Below are 18,511 nucleotides of genomic sequence, written 5' to 3'. Positions count from 1 at the left end.
CCTTTGACTGTGTGGATCATGATAAACTGGAAAATTCTGAAAGAGATAGGAATACCAGACCATCTGACCTGCCTCTTATGAAACCTGTATGCAGGTCAAGAAGTAACAGTTAGAATTGGACATGGAACAACAGACTGGTTCCAAATAGTAAAAGGAGTATGTCAAGGCTATATATTGTCACCCTGCTCATTTAATTTATATGCAGAGTACATCATAAGAAATGCTGGGCTGGAGGAAGCACAAGCTGGAATCAAGATTGCCAGGAGAAACGTCAATAACGTCAGATATGCAGACGTTACCACCCTTATGGCAGAAAATGAAGAACGAAAGAGCCTCTTGATGAAAGTGAAAGAGGAGAGTGAAAACGCTGGCTTAAAGCTCAGCATTCAGAAAACTAAGATCATGGCACCTGGTCCCAACACTTCATGGCAAATAGATGGGGAAACAGTGGAAACAGTGGCTGACTTTATTTTGGGGGGCTCCAAAATCACTGCAGATGGTGACTGCAGCCATGAAATTAAAAGATGCTTACTCGTTGGAAGGAAAGTTATGACCAACCTAGATAACATATTCAAAAGCAGAGACATTACTTTGTCAACAAAGTCCGTCTACTCAAGGCTATGGTTTTTCCAGTGGGTGTACGGATGTGAGAGTTGGACTATAAAGAAAGCTGAGCACAGAAGAATTGATGCTTTTGAATTGTGGTGTTGGAGAAGACTCTTGAGAGTCCCTTGTTCTGCAAGGAGATCCAACCAGTCCATCCTAAAGGAAATCAGTTCTGGGTGTTCACTGGAAGGACTGATGTTGAAGCAGAAACTCTAATACTTTGGGCACCTGATGCGAAGAGCTGACTCATTTGAAAACACCCTGATGCTGGGAAAGATTGAAGGCAGGAGGAAAAGGGGACGACAGAGGATGAGATGATTAGATGGCATCACCAACTCAATGGACATGGGTTTGTGTGAACTCTGGGAGTTGGTGATGGACAGGGAGGCCTGGTGTGCTGGGGTTCATGGGGTCGCAGAAGGTTGGACACGACTAAGCGACTGAACTGAACTGACTGACTGACCCAGGAAACTGACGACTCAGAAAATAAAGCAGCCATGCTACAAATGAGGGGTACAGGTGGTAAAGAGAAGAGGATGCCAGGGAAGGAGCAGTGCTTATGGGAGAGGCAGCTGAAGGCAGAAGGAAGGCAGGGACCTCATTCTGTAGGGCAGATGTTCAGAGAGGTTGAAGGACCATTGAATGAATCCCTCAGTCTTTCAAAAGCTATAACCAACAAAGAACTGGAGTGCAGGGCATAGATGCTGAGTTAGGCAGAATGCATTAGGCCAAGTGGGTCTATAACTATTGTGAATATAGGAGCTGGCAAATTCAGTAAGACCTTACAGGGCTACAGTTTGGGGAAGTTGGCAAGCCCCAGTCTCCGCAGGATGGAAAATCCTCTCCAACCTCCACCGAATCACAGGTCCACCTCTTATCCTATTTTTTCACCCTGAAAGTCACCCAGGATACTGCCAATTTTGGACACCAGGGGTAGGGATGCCAGGGCAGCCTCAACCAGCCTCACAAAAATCAGAAGACTCGCGAGCCTGACATTGCAGAATTTATACCAGGAGGCTCCCATGTTAAAAGCTGCTGCCCATCCTCTCCCCCTTTAAACAGCAAGCTCGTGTATGATGTTCTATTTTTTGGTTTGAAAATGCTCCAGCTGAGTACTTGCATGGTTACCATGGCAACTATCAGGTAGCATCGTCTTGTGCCTGAAGCTGAGACTGCCAGCAAGAAAGCCAATACAGTAGTATATTGTTTCTTCCTGGACTAATCTTTTAAACTGTAGCCTATAGAGTTCCCATAATATATTCAATCAGAAGCTTGAGTGGTTTATTGAATTTAATGCGTCATGGCTCTCCTTTGACAGTGCAATCCATTCAGTAGCGGGCCTTTATTTTGAATTTTCTCCTTGGCAGTGAAAAGTGCAGAGCTTATTGTGGTGCACGTTTTGTGATTTCGGAGATTTTAAGAAAGAAAATGGATTTGTACACACAGACACTGTCTTTTTAATCTCACACTAGTTGAAGAATTATTTATCTTATTTTGACTGGACCCAGGTGGGCTATTTGCCAAACATCTGATTTCTAGCTATCGTATATATCACCAGGGAAGAGCTAATATATTTCTGTGATTGGTGAACCCTCTAAAGAGATAAGAAGTAAACGTCAGCTGGTTCAGTCAAACAGTGGCTGTCAATTCCAAGTCCTCCAGGGTGTACCCTCCATCCATTTCCTAAGAGAGAGGCCATGTTCCCCACCTCCCCACCCCAGCCTCCTGGGTGTGAGAGAGAGGTAAGGTAAGCAGAGCGTGTGACCACACTTACTGTGGAAGGGCCAGCATAGTAAGACATCATGATTGGAAGTGCTCTTTCGGGTCAAAAACATGAGAGGCTCCATTGTTTCAGAAACTTCCAGAGTAGATCAAAGACTAGACTAGAAGATTTAATGAGTTGCTGTGCACTTGTGCTCAGACCTTTAAAAGTCCGAGAGAAATGTGTGTAAACACTGAAATCCCTTTTTGTGTTATGCTTCTTTGAGTGTGAAACCACTCAGGATGGGATTGGACTCCATGGACATGGCTTGGTACATATTACAATTTTTTATTGAAATTTTACATGTTTCTAATAAGTTAATAGTGTTATCAAACTGCTGTGCTTAGTTGCTCAATTGTGTCTGACCCTTTGCGACCCCATGGACGTAGCACACCAGGCTTCCCTGTCCATTGGATTCTCCAGGCAAGAATACTGGAGTGGGTTGCCATTCCCTTCTCCAGGGGATTTTCCCAACCCAGGGATCAAACCTGCATCTCCTGCTTTGCAGGCAGATTCTTTACCATCTGAGCCACCAAGGGAGCCCATCAAACTACTGACTAATTATAAAATCTTTAATATTAGGATTTCATTCAGTGGATGTTAGCTGAACACCCACACTGTTTTAATTTTTTTTTAATTGAGAGGCACAAACACTTCCATCATTGATCCAAGCATGAAACTTTTTGGTAGTTTATTATTTTCTTACTTACTAATACCTTACAAACTCCCGTGCACCCATCATCCTCTAGTCACAGTTCTAGGTGTTGTGGGAAGTACAGAGATGAAGGAAACAGGTCACACCTTTCAAGATGTGAAATTTGATGTGAGAGGTATGATAATTTGGTGTGATAGGCTGATAGCAGCTTCCAAAGACATGTCCAAATCCTGCTCCTGAGAACCTGTGACTATCATTTCATTTAGAAAAAAATAAAGTCTTTGCAAATATAATTATGATAAGGATCTAAAAATGAGTAGATAACTGAAGTCTCTATTGTTGTCATTGCTGTTCAGTCTCTAAGTCATGTCCAACTCTTTGTGACTCCGTGGACTACAGCACGCCTGTCTTCCCTGTCCTCCACTGTCTCACGGAATTTGCTCAAATTCATTTCCATTGAGTCAGTGATGCTGTCTAACCATCTCATCCTCTGCCACCCTCTTCTCCTTTTGCCTTCAATCCTTCCCAGCATCAGGGTGTTTTCCAACGAGCTGGATATTCACATCAGGTGGTCAAAGTACTGGAGCATCAGCATCGTTCCTTCCAATGAATATTCAGGACTGATTTCCTTTAGGATGGACTGATTTGATCTCCTTGCAGGCCAAGGGACTCTCAAGAGTCTTCTCCAGCACCACAATTCCAAACCATCAATTCTTCAGCACTCAGCTTATTTTATGGTCCAAATCTCACATCCATACATGACTACTGGAAAAACCATAGCTTTGACTATACAGACCTTTGTCAGCAAAGTGATATCTCTGCTTTTAATACTCGAAGTTTGTCATAGTTTTTCTTCCAAGGAGCAAGCATCTTTTAATTTCATGGCTGCTGTGCCCATCCACAGTGATTTTGGAGCCCAAGAAAATAAAGTCTGTCACTGTTTCCACTAGAATTCTCTGAGTGGACCCTAAATATCATCAGAGCGAGAAGGAGCTTTGTCTCAGCCAAACAGAAGATAAGGCAATGTGAAGACAGAGGCAGAAATTTGAGTGATGTCAGTACAAGCCGAATGAACACCAAGAAATTCCAGCAGACATCGGAGGCTGGAAGAGGCATGGAGAAAATTCTCCTCTAGAACCTCTAGCAGAAGCATTGCCCTACTGCTCCCTTGGCTTCAGACTTCTGGGCTCCAGAACTGCGGGAGAATACATTTCTGTTGTTTCAAGCCAGCATGGTTGTGATAATCTGTTACAGCAGCTACAGGAAACTAATACATTTGGTATGATATGTGAGGCATGCATATGAGCAGCTATAAGGGCAGCAACTATAATGACTAGCATTTACCAAACACCTCTATGCTAAGCATTTCATGTGCATTATTTCTTTAGTTCTCCAAACAATACTGTGGGGCAGGGACCATAATCACCTCCATTTTATATATGAGGTAATTGAGTCTCAGTGTGTTAGAAAACCATCCCAAAGTCTTTGATCAAATTAGGGACATTCAAGAGATTCAAACACTAACTCCTGAAAAATATACCAACTCACCCCTTAGGTAATAAAAACATACTCACACAACCTGATCTCTAAAGTACAGATCATCCATGTGTGCTGAAATCAAGGCTGCTTCTTTCTAGACTTTATTAGAAAAATTCTGAATAGTTTAACAGAAGCCTCACTTTTATCTACCCTTTGGGCCTTTATACTGGTACTCTAAGCCATACTGCATGTACCCAATGAGAAAATTGCTTTTTATCTCTTTCTGGCATTCAAGATGTCAAAGTAGGGGCATGGTAAGTTCTCTGGTGCAAAATTCCAGATTTTCTTGTCTCTTCCAGTTGGAGCCATGACCAACCACGCTGGCAACACAGGAGCCAAAAATTTGTATATCATCTCTGTGAAAGGGAACAAGGGACGACTAAATAGACTTCCTGCTGCTGGTGTGGGTGACATGGGGATGGCCACAGTGAATAAAGGCAAACCAGAGCTCAGAAAGAAGGTACATCCAGCAGTGGTAATTCAACAATGAAAGTCATACCAGAGAAAAGACCATGTGTTTCTTCATTTTGAAGATAACACAGGAATCGTACATAGTAAACAATAAGGGAGAGATGAAAGGTTCTGCCATCACAGGACCAGACGCAGAAGAGTGTGCAGACTTGTGGCCCGAGATCGCATCCAGCACTGACGGTGCTGAAAGATTCTTCAGTGTATTTGTAAAAACAATTAAAAATGATGTGCTTCCTGCCCGGACCCAACCAAAAAGACAAGAAGAGAAAATAGCTATGTTTGTCTAACGCAAAAATGTGTAAAATACCTTCTGGAAACATGGAGTCAACCAGTTTTGCTAAAGCAAAGCTGTTTATATCAGAGTCACAAGAAAGGAAAGCCGAACTTTTTTCCAAGTCCAAAGACTGCAGAGAACACAGGAAATCAGACCTGGATTTGATCCAGTCAGAAGTTGGTGGAGATGACTAGGAAAGAATATTCAGATTCGTGACCAGGGGTCAGGGGTGACTTTTAACCTACAGGGTTTGAGTGAGGATAATGGCAGTGGAGGGACTTAAGGAAGAACTGGGAGACATGGAAACAGAAGCAGCTGAAATAAGCTTCTCCCTGGAGGTGCCTGGCAGCAGAAGAAAGAAGACAAACAGAATGAGGGTGAGGGGGCAAATGGGTATCAGAGGGTCAAGCCTCTCCTCTGCAGGAGAGAACTGGTGAGGGAGGGCCCGAAAGAGACCGGAAAGGAAGACAGTGATTTCTTTTAGCCCAGGGTGTAAGCCAAGTCCAGCAAGACCAATGATGCTGAAGAAGCTGAAGTTGAATGGTTCTATGAAGACCTACAAGACCTTTTAGAACTAACACCCCCCAAAAATGTATTTTTCATTATAGGGGACTGGAATGCAAAAGTAGGAAGTCAAGAAACACCTGGGGTAACAGGCAAATTTGGCCTTGGAGTACAGAATGAAGCAGGGCAAAGGCTAATAGAGTTCTGCCAAGAGACCACACAGGTCATAGCAAACACTCTCTTCCAACAACGCAAGAGAAGACTCTACACATGGGCATCACCAGATGGTCAACACCGAAATCAGATTGATCATATTCTTTGCAGCCAGAGATGGAGAAGCTCTATACAGTCAGCAAAAACAAGACCAGGAGCTGACTGTGGCTCAGATCATGAAATCCTTATTGCCAAATTCAGACTTAAATTGAAGAAAGTAGGGAAAACCACTAGACCATTCAGGTATGACCTAAATCAAATCCCTTATGATTATACAGTGGAAATGAGAAATAGATTTAGGGACCAGATCTGATAGATAGAGTGTATGATGAACTATGGATGGAGGTTCATGACATTGTACAGGAGACAGGGATCAAGACCATCCCCATGGAAAGGAAATACAAAAAAGCAAAATGGCTGTCTGGGGAGACCTTACAAATACCTGTGAAAAGAAGAGAAGCGAAAAGCAAAAGAGAAAAGGAAAGATATACCCATTTGAATGCAGAGTTCCAAAGAATAGCAAGGAGAGATAAGAAAGCCTTCCTCAGTGATCAATGCAAAGAAATAGAGGAAAACAACAGAATGGGAAAAACTAGAGATCTCTTCAAGAAAATAAGAGATACCAAGGGAACATTTCATGCAAAGATGGGCTTGATAAAGGACAGAAATGGTGTGGACCTAACAGAAGCAGAAGATATTAAGAAGAGGTGGCAAGAATACACAGAAGAACTGTACAAAAAAGATCTTCACGACCCAGATAATCACGATGGTGTGATCACCCACCTAGAGCCAGACATCCTGGAATGTGAAGTCAAGTGGGCCTTAGAAAGCATCACTATGAACAAAGCTAGTGGAGGTGATGGAATTCCAGTTGAGCTATTTCAAATCCTGGAAGATGATGCTGTGAAAGTGCTGCACTCAATATGCCAGCAAATTTGGAAAACTCAGCAGTGGTCACTGGACTGGAAAAGGTCAGTTTTCATTCCAATCCCAAAGAAAGGCAATGCCAAAAAATGCTCAAACTACTGCACAATTGCACTCATCTCACATGCTGGTAGAGTAATGCTCAAAACTCTGCAAGCCAGGCTTCAGCAATACGTGAACCACGAACATTCAGATGTTCAAGCTGGTTTTAGAAAAGGCAGAGGAACCAGAGATCAAATTGCCAACATCCGCTGGATCATGGAAAAAGCAACAGAATTCCAGAAAAACACCTATTTTTGTTTTATTGACTATGCCAAAGCCTTTGACTGTGTGGATCACAATAAACTGTAGAAAATTCTGAAAGAGATGGGAATACCAGACCACTTAACCTGCCTCTTGAGAAACCTATATGCAGGTCAGGAAAGCAACAGTTAGAACTGGACATGGAACAACAGACTGGTTCCAAATAGGAAAAGGAGTACATCAAGGCTGTATATTGTCACCCTGCTTATTTAACTTCTATGCAGAGTACATCATGAGAAACACTGGGCTGGATAAAGCACAAGCTGGAATCAAGATTGCCATGAGAAATATCAATAACCTCAAATATGCAGATGACACCACCCTTATGGCAGAAAGGAAAGAGGAATTAAAGAGCCTCTTGATGAAATTGAAAGAGGAGAGTGGAAAAGTTGGCTTAAAGCTCAACATTCAGAAAACTAAGATCATGGCATCTGGTCCCATCACTTCATGGGAAATAGATGGGGAAACAGTGGCAGACTTTATTTTTTTAGGCTCCCAAATCACTGCAGATGGTGATTGCAGCCATGAAATTAAAAGACGCTTACTCCTTGGAAGGAAAGTTATAACCAACCTAGATAGCATATTGAAAAGCAGAGACATTACTTTGCTGACTAAGGTCCGTCTAGTCAAGGCTATGGTTTTTCCAGTGGTCATGCATGGATGTGAGAGTTGGACTGTGAAGAAGGCTGAGCACCAAAGAATTGATGCTTTTGAACTGTGGTGTTGGAGAAGACTCTTGAGAGTCCCTTGGTCTGCAAGGAGATCCAACCAGGCCATTCTAAGGGAGATCAGTCCTGGGTGTTCATTGGAAGGACTGATGTTAAAGCTGAAACTCCAATCCTTTGGTCACCTCATGCGGAGAGTTGACTCATTGGAAAAGACCCTGATGCTTGGAGGGATTGGGGGCAGGAGGAGAAGGGGATGACAGAGGATGAGATGGCTGGATGGCATCACCAGCTCGATGGACATGAGTTTGAGTAAACTCCAGGAGTTGGTGATGGACAGGGAGGCCTGGCATGCTGCGATTCATGAGGTCGCAGAGTCAGACATGACTGAGCAACTGAACTGAACTGAGCAAGACCTAGATTCCAAAGCATGTGGATTAAACTCAGCTCAGAAACTCTCAGAGTGTTCCAGGGAGGTGCTGGAAGGCCCTGCAGGAGGCATAAAGTCAGATTTCAAAAACACTAATGCTTTGATGATGTCTGCTCTTTAGTTTTTGCATGAGTCAATATCTTCATTCAAAAAATATTTTACTAATATTTAAAGTAGCTAAAACAGAAATCATGCATTTCCTTCTCATCCTGGCACAGAGGCCGTGTGTAATAAACATGAGCTGAAGGAAGGAGTGGTGTCTAATAGCACAATTCTGCCACATGTGTGATCTTGGGCAAGTTACCCAGGCCGCTTCCCTGATCTCCAAAGTGCAGACAGCAATATCTCAGTCACAGAGTAGTCACCAGCACTGATGGAGGTAACAGCGTGAAGCATGTAGCTAAACAGCCTGCAGCTCATACATTAAGGTCTTCTCAAGTTGTCAAGACCATGTTGTGAGAAGCTGTGCAGCAGAGTGGTCAGGACAGAAACTGTGAGGCAAGCATGCCTGACCTCCATCCAGTTCAGCAGCTCACTGGCTACATGACCACGGACCATTGACTTCACCTCCATAAAGATGATCTTTCATTGATAAAATGTGGGTAATAATATTCACATTTTTAGGGGTATTGTGAAGAGTGTGAGATATCACATGGAGATCTGGCCTCTCTCTCTTTTGACATTAATATGCAAATTTTAATGTAATGTTTCACTTTTAAATGGAAAAAGAAAATGAACTCTCCAGTAAAAGCTGTTTGGATGTGTTCTCTTATTTTTTAAATAAACATTGCTCTGGTTTCCTTCTTTAGTTTAAAAGATATATTAATAGATCTGTACCCATAAATTTAATGTAATTCCTTTCTAGATTAAAAAGCATTCCCAATCTCTCTATTCTGAATGAGGCAGAACTTGAGAAATTTACATGTATCTGGGACAACATAAAACTCCATAATGTTCCTTAGTCTAGTCTCTCTCTGGTTGGTTTCAGTACCTCCAGGTGTATAAAATGAGAAAGGTTCACACTTTCTCCACCCTAGATGATGTGAGATAAATTGGAAGGATAGCACGTAAGACTTGAGAAGATTTGAGAATGTACATTCTCACAGTTCACACAGCCCCTGAGTGTCAATCCATAATTTCATTTCTAGATGCTTATTGAAGACATGAAAATGAAAATATAACAATTAGATCTGACACTTCAGGGTCTAAAATCCCATGAGATTCTGCTTGACTAAAAATGGTCCATGCAGAAACTTTCAAAACATGAAATTAGTTTGAATATATTACAAACTCTTCTCACACATACTAATAACAGACAGATGAACTTGATACCAGATCACAGAGATAGTCGTAGCAAGCATGCTGATTCAGTGTTCTGAGTAATAAACTGGAAACGGCCATGTGTCCTAACCACCACTCCATGCACACATACAGTGCATAGTGACGGAGTGTTCATAAGGCTTGGAAATGTTTAAAATAAGATCCCTGATATATAGAAGCTCAGGGTTCAATGGGGAAGAAAAATTCATAAGCATTCAATTTACATATGAAATAGAGGGGTCATGGGTGATTGGAATACACAGTTTATGTAGAATGAAGATCTTAAGCTGAATTTACTGTTTTGTAAAATATTTAATTATTTGGCTTTAATTCACTAGCTACAGATTGAAAATAAAGGTTGGTAGAAATAAATTTTTAGCAAAATTGTTGTGTTGTTCAGTCGCTAAATTGTGCCTTACTCTTTGTGACCCCATAGACTGCAGCACAGCAGGCTCCCCTGTCCTTCAGTCACTATCCCCTAAGTTTGCTCAAATTCATGTCCATTGAGTCAGTTATGCTATGTAACCATCTCATCCTCTTCCATCCCGGTCTCCTTTTGCCTTCAATCTTTCTCAGCATCAGGGTCTTTTCCAGTGAGTCAGCTCTTCAAATCAGGTAGCCAAAGGATTGGAGCTTCAGCTTCATCACCAGTCCTTCCACTGAATATTCAGGGGTTGATTTCCTTTAAGACTGACTGGTTTGATCTCCTTGCTGTCCAAGGGACTCTCAAGAGTCTTCTCCAGCACCACAATTCCAAAGCATTGATTCTTTGGCACTCAGCCTTCCTTATGGTCCAACTCTCACTCTTGTATATAACTACTGGAAAAACCTATACGGGTCTTTGTTGGCAAAGTGATGTCTCTGCTTTTTTAATATGCTATCTAGGTTTGTCATAGCTTTCCTCTCAAGGAGCAAGCATCTTTTAATTTCATGGTTGTAGTCACCATCCACAGTGATTTTGGAGTCCAAGAAAATAAAACCTGTCACTGGTTCCGCTTTTTCTATTTGTTTAAAGTGATGGCAGTGGATGCCATAATCTTAGTTTTTTGAATGTTGAGTTTTAAATCAGCTTTTTCACTCTCCTCTTTCATCCTCATCAAAAGGCTCTCTAGTTCCTCTTTGCCCTCTGCTATTAGAGGGCTATCATCTGTATATCTGAGGTTGATATATTTCTCCTGGCAATCTTGATTCCAGTTTGTATTTCATCCAGCCTGGCATCTCACATTTAGCAAAATCGTAAGCCTAATTCTGAATCCTTCCTTTTAAAGATATCCATCTCTTCTGCCTCTAATGGGAAATTGAGGTCTCAGTGCTACATCATTTTGAAAAATCTATTGAAAAATAGATTTGAAAAATAAGTCTGTTGAAAAATAGAAATTCAGACAGCCTATTGTTTAGTTGTTCTCAGCTGCACCAAAATAATAATTTGAGTGGTGGATTGTTGCCAGGTTTGTTTCTCATTAACTTGGTTAGTAGGTATCAGTTCAGTTCAGTTCAGTTCAGTTGCTCAGTCGTGTCTGACTCTTTGCGACCCCATGAATCGCAGCATGCCAAGCCTCCCTGTCCATCACCAACTCCTGGAGTTCTCTCAGGCTAGATATAACAGTTACAAAATAAGTGAATTCAGAGACAGCAAAAGGCTGCAAGAAAATAAATCACTCAAGAATTACAAAGAGTACTATTACTGGAACAGAGGAAAGAGTGAATTAAACAGATATTTCCAAGAAGTCAGCACTTTCTTTCTTTTTTATTTTTTGTAAATTCAAGGTTTAGATGTATTTTGAAAGTGTTTGAACTGGAAAGCTCAGAAGCTGGTTCTAATCCTGCCTCTGACTTTATCTACATCTGGACAAGTCACCACCTTTGGTGTCATTTTCCAAAGCCTATAAAATGAGGGGTTGGTATTGATCAGAACTCTTTTGGATGCCAGTGAAAGAATCCAATTCAAACTGGTTTAATTTACAAGAGGGGAGGCCTTATTGATTTAGACTACTGAAAAGGGCAGAACAGCTTCAGGTATAGCTGGATCTAGGAGCTTTAAATTATGCCACCAGGGAATGATAGCTCTCCTTTTATTAGCTCTAATTTGTACTGTGTTGGCTTCCTCTTGAGGCATGTTATCCCACTACGATGACAAGATCTCTCCTCTCAGCTCCAAGCTTACTTCCTAAAACTTAAAACCCAGAGAAAAGAGTTTATCATTCATCATAGTTCCAGAAAAAAAAAAAAAATCCCAGAACTGAGTTTCATTGAATTTGATTGACTTGAGTCACATACCTAAACCATTCCTGTATGAGTAGGTAATGCAGTGTTTCAACTGGCTAGACCTAGGTGAAATACTGTGCCCTGGAGCTAGAAGTATAGTCAGTACCTACATAGCCTGAGAGTGAGGAAAGATTGATTTTCAGAGAAAAACCAAGGGTCAGCTATAGAACAAAGGGAAAGTGGAGTTTGAAAGTTCAAAACAATAGATGTCCACTGTAGGATAACACAACTGCCTCTAAGGCCCCTGGGACCCCTAAAATTGCCCCTTGAAACTTTATCTTTATTAGGTAAGGAGATCATTGCCCAGAAAGTTGGAATAATTTGCCCATTTCACAGCTAATTAATGACAGACACTGAATCCTGATCCCTTAACTCACCATATTGCATTTTAATATCTTTTCAAGGATTCTAATTCCAGGGATCACAACACACACAACATAAAGTGGTTCACAAAGTGTGAACTCTACCACCTCAAGCAAGTATCATAATGAAGATCATTTCCTATATTTCTTCTGAAGATGCTGTCAGGAACTTCTGATCACTTATCATAGGTGTAGCAGAAAGTCTCAGCCTTGCCTAATTTGGTTGGCTGAGCCTACTTCAAATGCTGGCACCTGTTTCTAGTCCAGCTGAAGATGCCTTGAGTTCTCCTTTTAAATGTCTAAGAAGAACATGTTTGTGGTTACCCTAGCAACAGTCTAGCGATAACTCCTGTGTGGAGATGGGAATGCTCACAACAACACTGTTTCTTCTTCTTGATCTAGACTAGCTCTGCAGTGGACCCAGGCAAGGGTGATTTTCTTTTTTAAGTTTCTCAGATGATAATGTATGGTCAGTGTTTGGAGCCCTGAACTAGCCCTTTAAATTCTGATTAAGGCAGGTTTAGCTGGGAGTTCAAATAGTTCATCCAATCCCACATCTTTTGTTTCAATTCAGAGCTTCCCCTAGTGCATATCTGGTGACTTATTTTAAATTGCATTTTTTTCTGTCTTCTCAAAGGAAAGGATATTGTCCACTCTGGGACATTATGTGATTTCTGGCTTTCCAAGGTGCAAACGCATGAATATTCTTAATTAGAACTGTGGTTTCTCCATCTCTTTCAAATTGGGCTGTGTTGGAACTTAATTGCAGCAAGAGACTTGGAACATCTGGCAGGTCTGAAGCAGCCATGATCTGTGGTTCTGAATATACCGTATGAATTACCAGCAGAGTGATGCATCACTGTGACTGCTGATATGCCGTGGAGATGCGGAGGAAGAAGGAAGCAAAGCAAATAATGACCTCTCAATTAAGTTTTCCGAAAGGCTCAGATGATTAACTGGCTACAGGCAAAGTTTACTTCTCAATCACAAACATAAGCAACAACATAAAACAGGCACACCTGCCATCTCAATAATTTAGGGATGGTGAAAAGAAACATCTCATTTTTTTTTTTTAACATTAGCAGGCTGTCCAATGTTTGGCAGCTCTTTTTCAAGGGATTTTTATTTTTCTTCCTTCACTTGTGTGGAGCTTAAAATAAGTTCTATTCAGTCTTATATTATTGACTTGATTTATGTCAAAACATTGTACTGGTGATGCCCTTGGCAGGAATAGACGTCTTCAAGGGAATATGGCTTGTTATTTAAGACGTGATCCTTAGAAACTGGGTGAGAAATGTTTAGGAGAGAAATTCCACCTGATTTTTTAGATCTTAATGGATTAAATTTAAATGTTTATGATTGAAAATCATGTTGAGAGTTTTGGTAAACAATTAGAATTTGTTCAATAAATATGGAGCATACAACTATTTACAAACTTTTAAAATGCTACAAGGACTATAAAGATGCATGTTCTTGGGATGTTTACAATACATAAGAGGAGACGGGAAAGCCATTATTAATCAGAATACTAGGCCAGATGTGATAACGTATGATAGTATTTCAAAGTAGGTAGACTTTGAACTTGGCAGAGGAGAGCAAATCATGTAAAAGGACCAGCAGAGGCAAAAATTCACAAGATACAAAGAGTGTGGCAAGAAAAATTCACAAGAGACAGGCAGTGGCAGATAAGACTCATTGAGTGTCTACAGTGTGAGAAGCAAGGTACAGATTCTTCTACATGTTATCACAGTTCATTCTTGAAACAACCTTCTGAGCTTATTTCCAGATAATACTCACATAAATAGATTGAAGCTCTTTTTAAAAAATTTATTGGAATATCATTCTTTACAATGTTGTGTTAGTTTCTGCTGTACAATCAGCAATATGTATACATAAACGGCCTCCCCCTGGACCTCCCTCCCCACCACCATCCCACCTCTCTAGGTCACCACAAGGCACCAAGCTGAGCACCCTGTGCTATGCAGCAGCTTCCTAGCAGCTATATTACCCATGGCGTTGGTATATGCCAATGCCACTCTCCCAGTTCATCCCACGCTCCTCTTCCCCGCCATGTCCACACTTCTGTTTGTTATATCTGCATTTCTGTCCTGCCCTGGAACTGATTCATCTGTACCAGTTCTCTAGATCCCACATACCTGAGTTAATATGTAATAGTTGTCTTTCTCTTTCTGATATATTTCACTCTGTATGACAGACTCTAGCTGTGTCCACATCTTGACTCCCTTTCTGACACAAATCCATATACTTGGGTGGGTCTTTGGTGCTTTGTCTTCTTCCTCAATACCTTGTGAGATATCTTTCCTAAACCAATGCAGGGTTCTTGTTGGAAGGAGTTCAAGCAGGGTAGGTAAATGCAATTGAGTGAGCCTGGAGGTGGGGAGACGCGTGTTGAGGCCATGGCCCAGGCGCAGCATGAGCTGATAATGACTTGACCTAGATTTCAGCAGTAAATGTAGAACAGAGGGTACACATGAGACATTAAGGACAAAATATTTTTCAAAAGATAGCAAGGAGAGCTTTTCTAGCTTGTAGATTTGTTTGTACCATGAAAACGACTTCTGTTCTCAATGAGGTTTAGGGTAATTTTTTCCTTCCTCTTCCAAAAGCTATAGTTCCATCTAAGTTTTGGCCAGAAGGCTGTATTCTCTCTAGTTATAAAATAGAATATCAGCAGGTGGTCTCAGAAAAGAATTTTCCTAACATGCTGTACACTTTGTCAGGAAAATTTTTTCAGACTGCTAGTTTTTTTTTTTTCTCTTAAATCATAACTTCGTTTCCAGATATTTAAACCTTTATTTCCATTTAGCTTGCTTTGAAAAGCAGCAGATTAGCTGGAGCCCAAGATTGTCTATGATGAGCTGAGCGGCAGAGAACACGGCCACAGTAAGGGAGCTGAGAACGCAAGTCATTTGTCTTTTCAGCAGGCACACACAAATGATCCTTTCCCTGCCATATGTTCCAGAGAATTCTTTTATTTCCCTTCAGGTATTTGACCCCCTATTGAATAGAGGCATTGATCAAAGTTGAAGCTGCCAAGTGACTGATAGAATAGCTTCAGTTTTCAGTAAATCAAATGTTAAAAAAGAATCAAAAGTAAAATTCTTGATGTTTAATTCCTATTCCTGAGTCCCTGGCTTATGTGAACATGAGGATATTGCTTAACAATCTTATGCTTCTGGTTTCTTTTCTTCCTTTCTTTTTTAAAAATGCACACAGCCAAGGAATTCTACAATAAGAAAATTTTTTGACTTCTACTGACCTTGGAGATGGAACTCCTTAAGTAAAAACGATGATTTGAAATAAAGCTCCTTGTGTCTATTTCTAAAGAATTATGACTTGGAAGGTTCATGTGAGGTGAAGGGGAACAAGAAGAAATAGACATCAAGTTGAGATGCTGTGCCAAACATCTGGAGGGGAGAGTGAGAGCATTATGGGAAAACAGATGGCGGGAAGCTTGGCCAGATAAAATTAAAGGCAAGGCCGCACAGCATCTGATTAGCTAAGAGAATTCTCTTTAAAAGGAAAATATCTATAAAACCTGTACTTTGAATAGTCTCTTGACACAAAAATGCTTTAAAAAATTATACAGTTCTTATCAGGCCTTGAGGTTTACTTCGAAGGGTTTCATTTACTAATTACTGTATGTATTGCTTTGTTTTGCTTTTTAATTAGAAACAAGACTCTAATTGATAACCAAGAGGCTTGTAGATAAAGACCTCCACTAAAAATTATTTCTATGCTATTTTAATTAACCTACTGAAATCCTATTTGTAAACTCAGGGTCTAAGTCATTTTTGGATGTGAGTGAAATATCTGTGTTTGTCAAGGAAAGCTGATAACACTTCTTTGGGAATTGGCTTTACCTCTTCAAGAAAGAGCTTATTTTCATATATGAACATTTTATCCATTAGCTAAAGCAAGCACAGGGCTGAAGGCTCATAAGCCTTGCAAAGGTACATTAAAATATTTAAGGTCTGATCTTAAGAAATGTGTTGGGTCAAAAAAAAAACACTATAAAAGGTAAATTAATAACTATGTCAAGAACATATAATAATATTAAAACAAGATTACCAAGATGGCTTCACATTTATATTAGAAAATACAGAGTTGTATTTATTGTGACAATATGACTTGAGCCCTCCAAAATCAAGATGCCCAGGATTTAGAGATGCCTTAAGATAGCCCTGCTAATAAGAAAGCACACACATTCTTCTGCAATACAGTACATCCCTTTTGCCTGAAAGGAAAGAAGTGCCCTTTCCTTTAACATCCAAATGAGATAGTTGGCTTCTTCAGTTCATGAACTGGGAGATGTACAGCCCGCTCCTCCAGATTCCAGGGTATCCCCCAGAGGTCCCCCAGGGGTAGCATCCTGGTTACCTCTTGCTCAGACTTCCTGCTTCTTCTGAATTCTTGATCCCGACTTACTTGTCCTTCTCCTGTGACTTCTCTCCTCTTTCTGTGCTATGTGCAACACACCGCCAGTGAAAAAGCCATTGTGCACAACAGACTTTTCTGAATGTGTGGGAAGAATGAAGAGGAACTAGCCCCCCGTGGAATAACAAACAACTGGATATCAGATGAAAGAGAACAGTGTACTTGCTGTTCCTCAGCCATCTCCACAGGGGAAATTTTTTTACCATCACTTTATCCCCTTGTGGCTCAACTGGTAAAGAGTCTGCTTACAATGTGGGAGAACTGGGTTTAATCCCTGAGTTGGGAAGATCCCCTGGAGAAAGGAAAGGCTACCCACTCCAGTATTCTGGCCTGGAGAATTCCATGGACTGTATAGCCCAAGGAGTCACAAAGTGTCGGACACAACTGAGCAACTTTCACTTTCACTTTTTCTTGCCTTGGGTATCAGCACCTGCTACCAAATTGGCAGGCCTTCCATCCCTATCAAGATTCCCATTTTCCAACTCTCCTTCTCTTCCAGCTCCCAGCATCTGGCCTACCAGAGAAAAAGTGAGCATTCCTGTTACAGACCACCTGGCTCACCCACCTGGTGCTTTCTTTTGCACGCCAAATGATTCCCATTATTGGACGCTCTTGGCAAAGGCATCTTTTGCCCTTTTCTGCTACATCCTTGAAATGTAGAAGATGCTAAATAATCTTTTTCTGAGTGGTAATCGTTACCTTCCTAAAAGATTTCTAAAGAAGAACCACGTGCTCAAATTAACAAATGGCGTATGTTCCAGTGAGTCTTCTTCCTCTGATTTTTTTGCAGGGGAAAGGCTAAGGCCAAAAATAAAAAAAAGCCCTAGGAGATTCAACTCCTTTGTTGTTTAACAGAAAATACAGAGTGGAAAGAGCCACAAGACACAGCTTTTGCTTTCCCAGATCAACATATTTCAACTCAAAATACTGACTGAGTCCAGGGTAGGGAATTAGAGAATGGGTTATACAGCAGAGCCAAGCATCATTAAAAGAGTTAAATTAAAAGAGACAAACATGGGAATGAGAAGCCAACTAAAGCCCTAGGGAGAAGATGATGCGTGAGCTGGGCCTTGACGGAGAAGTGGAATCATTTCCCAGAAATGCTGGGGAACCATTTTCTTCCATTTCGTTTGATTCTGGACATCTTGACTGAAAATGTAGCCTTAAAAGTCCATTTTATCTAGATGTGGTTTAAAGGACAAAACCACAGTGTTAGTTTACTTTGAAAACATTCACTGATTTTCACCAAATTTGCTAAACTCTCTGAGACTCAAGATACTCTTTGACTCCAAAGTGGGCTAAGTGCACTGATTTTTCCCATTTAATCAATCATGATCATTTACAACCAGCTACGGACGAGCACTCAGAGAAGGCAATGGCAGTCCACTCCAGTATTCTTGCCTGAAGAATCCCAGGGACGGGGGAGCCTAGTGGGCTGCCATCTATGGGGTCACACAGAGTCAGACACGACTGAAGCGACTTAGCAGCAGCAGCAGCAACAGCCGAGCACTAGGCTTGGAGATAGGATATAAGGGAACATACACAATAAGACATGGGCTCCCTGAGAGCTGAGTGACGGATGATACAGATGCAAATTAAAAATTGCAAGACAAGGTAGTAAACGGTGACTCAGAGACGGGCAGGGAGAACACAAAGGGTGGACCAATCCCTTCCCAGGGATTTTGTGATGGTTCTAAGAGGAGATGACATCTGAACTCCTCCTCAAAAGATCAGAGGAGATTGTTGGATAGACAAGGTGG

The 18,511-nt window shown here is 41.1% G+C and overlaps 1 pseudogene; it reads left to right on the top strand.

The window, feature by feature from the left end:
- Positions 1–4,797: 4,797 nt before the first annotated feature.
- On the top strand, positions 4,798–5,320 carry LOC138931474 (large ribosomal subunit protein uL14 pseudogene; annotated as a pseudogene).
- The last annotated feature ends 13,191 nt before the right edge of the window (positions 5,321–18,511 follow it).

This window comes from Ovis canadensis, chromosome 2 (assembly GCF_042477335.2).
Source record: "Ovis canadensis isolate MfBH-ARS-UI-01 breed Bighorn chromosome 2, ARS-UI_OviCan_v2, whole genome shotgun sequence".
NCBI classification, from domain to species: domain Eukaryota; kingdom Metazoa; phylum Chordata; class Mammalia; order Artiodactyla; family Bovidae; genus Ovis; species Ovis canadensis.
The sequence above is the reverse complement of the archived record's forward strand: the minus strand, read 5'-3'. Positions and strand labels throughout refer to the sequence as shown.